This window comes from Perissodus microlepis, chromosome 7 (genome assembly GCF_051167445.1).
Source record: "Perissodus microlepis isolate ML-2025 ecotype Zambia chromosome 7, ASM5116744v1, whole genome shotgun sequence".
Taxonomy (NCBI): Eukaryota; Metazoa; Chordata; class Actinopteri; order Cichliformes; family Cichlidae; genus Perissodus; species Perissodus microlepis.
The window spans coordinates 31,525,116-31,529,873 of record NC_140467.1 but is presented as its reverse complement, the minus strand read 5'-3'; the positions used below and the strand labels follow the sequence as shown (position 1 = coordinate 31,529,873).

Below are 4,758 nucleotides of genomic sequence, written 5' to 3'. Positions count from 1 at the left end.
CCTGTGGTACATAGCCGATTATTAGAGATAGGTTGATCATATTTAAGATCGAAGAATTAATTAATGGCAGGACTTCTTTGAGCAGTTTTGTAGGAATGGGGTCTAAAAGACACGTTGATGGTTTGGAGGAAGTAATTATTGAAGTTAACTCAGAAAGATCAATTGGAGAAAAAGAGTCTAACTTAACATCAATGGTACTAAGAGTAGCTGTAGATAATATTACATCTGTGGGATGATTACTGGTAATTTTTTCTCTAATGATAAGAATTTTATTTGTGAAGAAGTTCATGAAGTCATTACTAGTTAACATTAAAGGGATGGTTGGCTCAACAGAGCTCTGACTGTTTGTCAGCCTGGCTACAGTGCTGAAGAGAAACCTGGGGTTGTTCTTATTTTCTTCAATCAGTGATGAATAGTAAGATGTTCTGGCTTTGCGGAGGGCTTTCTTATAAAGCAGCAAACTATTTCTCCAGGCTAAATGATGATCCTCTAAATTTGTGACACGCCATTTCCTCTCCAGATTACGAGTCATCTGCTTTAGGGTACGTGTTTGAGAATTATACCACGGAGTCAGGTACTTCTGATTAGAGACCTTAGTTTTCACTGGAGCTACAGTATCCAGAGTCGTACGTAGTGAGGAGGTGAAATTATTAACAAGATAATCGACCTCTGTTGGGGTAGCGTTCAGATAGCTGCTCTGCTCTGTGTTGGTACAGGGCATTGAAGATGATAACAGTGGGTGGATTATATTGTTAAACTTAGTTACAGCGCTTTCAGAAAGACATTACTTTGATAAAATCTACTCTCCACCGCTGTGTAATCAATTATTGTAAATGTAAATGTTATCAGGAAATGATCAGACAGGAGAGGGTTTTCAGGAAACACTGTTAAATGTTCAGTTTCTATGCCATATGTTAAAACAAGATCTAGAGTGTGATAAAAGTGGTGGGTGGGTTCTTTTACATTTTGAGAGAAGCCAATTGAGTCTAATAACAGACTAAATGCCATGTTGAGGCTGTCATTTTTAGCATCTACATGGATGTTAAAATCACCCACAATAATTATTTTATTTGAGCTCAGAACTAAATTAGATATAAAGTCTGAGAAATCAGACAGAAACTCTGTAAGGCCCAGGTGGACGATAGATGATAACAAGTAAGACTGGTTTCTGAGTTTCACAGCTGGGGTGGACAATGTTAAGCATCAGGCTTTCAAATGAATTAAAAGTCTGTCTTGGTCTTTCATTAATTAATAGGCTGGTGTGAAAAATTGCTGCCACACCGCCCCCTCGGCCTGTGCTTTGAGGTTTCTGGTAGTTAGAATGACTCGGGGGTGTTGATTCATTTAAACTAACATAATCATCCTGCTGCAACCAGGTTTCTGTAAGGCAGAGTAAATCAATTTGTTGATCAATTATTAAGTCATGTACTAACAGAGACTTGGAGGAGAGAGACCTAATATTTAATAATCCACATTTCACTGTTTTACTCTTTGGTTCAGATGTGGATACTGTACTGTTCTTTCTTTGTAATTGTTTATGTATAAGTTGTTTGTTGCTGGTTTTTAGTTTGTTTTTTGTCTTTTTGGAAGCTGACACAGTCTCTATGGAGATGGGTTTTTGGGGGGGTAGCAGGAGGAGAGAAGCTGTAGAGAGGCGTGTAAGACTGCAACTCTGCTTCCTGGTCCCAACTCTGGATAGTCATATTTTGGGGGGTTTAATAAATTTGTCCATGTTTCTAGAAATGAGAGCTGCTCCATCCAAAGTGGGATGGATGCCGTCTCTCCTAACAAGACCAGGTTTCCTCCAGAAGGTTTGCCAATTATCTATGAAGCCCACATCGTTTCTGGGACACCACTCAGACAGCCAGCAATTTAAGGAGAACATGCGGCTAAACATGTCACTCCTGGTCTGATTGGGGAGGGGACCAGAGAAAACTACAGAGTCCGACATTGTTTTAGCAAAGTTGCACATCGATTCAATATTGATTTTAGTGACCTCCGATTGGCGTAACCGGGTGTCATTACTGCTGACGTGAATTATGATTTTACTGAATTTACGTTTACCCTTAGCCAGCAGTTTTAAATTTCCTTCAATGTCGCCTGCTCTGGCCCCTGGAAGACAATTGACTATGGTTGCCGGTGTCTCTAGCTTCACATGTCTGAGAACAGAATCACCAATTACCAGAGTTTGACCCCCGGCGGGTGTGTCACCGAGTGGGGAAAAACGGTTAGACACATGAACGGGTTGGTGGTGTACCTGGGGCTTCTGTTTAGGACTATGCTTCCTCCTCACCGTGACCCAGCCGCCCTCTTTCCCCAGCTGCTTGGGGTCTGCCGGGGAACAGCTAGCGGGGCCTACGCTATCTTCGGCTGCACCAGCTACAGGGGCCTGGCTAGCTACGGGTGAATGAAGGGTGCGAAGCCGAGTCTCCAATTCAGTAATCCTGGCCTCCAGAGCTGCAAATATGCTACATTTATTACAGATATCATTACTGCTAAAGGAGGCCGAGGAGTAACTAAACATCTGACACAATGAGCAAGAAAGTGCAGGAGGGACAGGTGAAGTAGCCATGGTGCTAACGAGTCGGCTATGAGCTAAGCTAAGCTAGCGAAACAGTACAGAGACAGTGAGTGAATACTTTGGCTATAAATTAGGTAGTGAGTACACAGAAAGTGTGCTTCGGATGAAGCACGTGAAGATTATACTATGAAAGAAGAATGTATTTAAAAGTTGTTAATTAAATTGCTAAGCAAATAAGCTACTCAGAAACACCACTGTGTTTGAGCAGGAACAGGAAGTGATACTCTACCACAGAGCGAGCGAACACCAAGTGACACCAAAATATCTGCAATGTTTGTTTTTCTTCCTGAATACAATCGTTGTTTATATTTACTGCGGGCAGAAACGGTAAAAAACGGCGTTTTATAAGAAAAAAGGCTCGAAAGCCTGTGAGCAAAAACAAACTCCACCCCCCTCTCCCTTTCCTATTCGTCTAAAAAAGTACCATGTCGACCAATCAAAAAATGATATGGCAACGTGGCATCTAGTTGTTAAGAAACGGGGGGAAGTTTTAGGAGTGACGGCGGTGCTTTGAGATGTGAGAGATTTGAGACGTTTAGCGCAAATCTTGTGTAGTTAGTGTGTAGTGTAGTCAATAGTTTTGTTGTGTGTGTCAGAACAATGAGGCGACTGCTGAATGTTACAGGTGTTACAGGAGTGACACATCTCCTGTTGTCAGGCCTGCAGGTATCAGGCTGTTGTTCTCCTTTATCTCATAGTGGACAGAAATTATTTTTTGGAGTGGCACAAATAATTTGTGTGGCATCAAATTTGATGCATAACAGCTGATTGTTCTGTATATAGTTTGAAATGTTTATTTAAAAACGCCTTGGCTGCTTTTTAAAAAAAATAGCTGCAAAAAACTTTGTTGTTTGCCAAACTGAGTTACTTTTTTGAAGAAGTAACTATATAATTAATTGCCCAGCATTGGTCATTATGTACTATATTTTGCAGACAGGACTCTCTCCCAGACCACAGACTCATACTCATAATACAAGTCAGAGCTTTATAAAAAAAAAAAAGAAAAAAAAGAAAAAAGAAAGTTATGTTTTCGAAATTGGAGTTCAAGTTATTTTTACTTCCAATAGTGTTAACATGCTACACAGGTCAATGACTAGATTTTTTTTTAAATTTTCATTGTAAGTGGGCTAAAGCAGTTAATTAAAAGTAGTCTAACATAAATGTAAATGCTGTAATTTGATTCTTCGTTCTGTAACAGTGTCCATCTGCTCCAGCACACTAAACACAGCAGACGAGTCGGCACCCAAGAAATGATAAGCTCTAAGTCCAGCATACAGCGGCTGAGTGAATGTGGCCTGGACTCTGTGGAGGAGAATCATGGTGTCAAAGACGCTGTAGAAAGACAGAACACCTGCTGTGTGATCCAGGTACACTCCTATTCTGGAGGACTGAGGACCTGAAAACCATTCACATACTCTTTTATGACTTAATTCATAGTGACTGGAAGAACACCTTAACGCCCAGGACTTATCATTATTTCCAAATTCACTTTCATCTCCTGTTCTCATAATGCTTTTGTATGCGACTGCTACGTACATACCAAACCCGCTCCACTCTACCTCCCAGTAGTGACGTCCAGTCAGACTTTCTCTGCTCAGGACCTGAGACCTGTTCATGAATCTTTCACGGTGACCAGGATATGCCTGTTTTTTTACTAACAAATGTTGCCCTTCTGTTCTCTTCAGATAACAACATCCTCGTGTTTACAGTGTCTGGACCCAGTGTGAGCTGAGTTGAAAACTTTAAGAATTCAGCTCTGGTTTTGGGCTCTGGTTGTGGTACCAACACATCCACATTAATCACTGTCCGCAAAACTTTTTGCCATCCCCTCTGAAGAACGCCCTGTAGCTTATCTTTCACCTCTGACACAGCAGCCAGCACATCCCCAAAATACAGCAAAGGACGGGCTGTGGGACATCGTGACTCTGAAGATTCACTGAGATCTGAGAGCAGTGGAAACATATTCAGAAACTGGGTGTGATCCTCTGTGTGAGAGAGCTTCTCCAGTTCAGTATCTTTTCTTTTCAGCTCATTGAGTTCCTCCTCGAGCTCTTCCAGAAGCTCGTTGACTCGATTTATTTCAGTTTCCTGCTGGAATCTGATCTGTTGCTTCATATCAGAGCTTCTTTTCTCAATGAGGAGGATCAGCTCACTGAATATTTTCTCAGTGTCCCTCA

General features: G+C 41.3%; 1 pseudogene; it reads right to left on the bottom strand.

Annotated features, from left to right (window-relative positions):
* Positions 1 to 1,594: 1,594 nt before the first annotated feature.
* The window catches only part of LOC146383415 (tripartite motif-containing protein 16-like), a 6,374-nt pseudogene continuing 3,210 nt past the window's right edge, over positions 1,595 to 4,758 (bottom strand).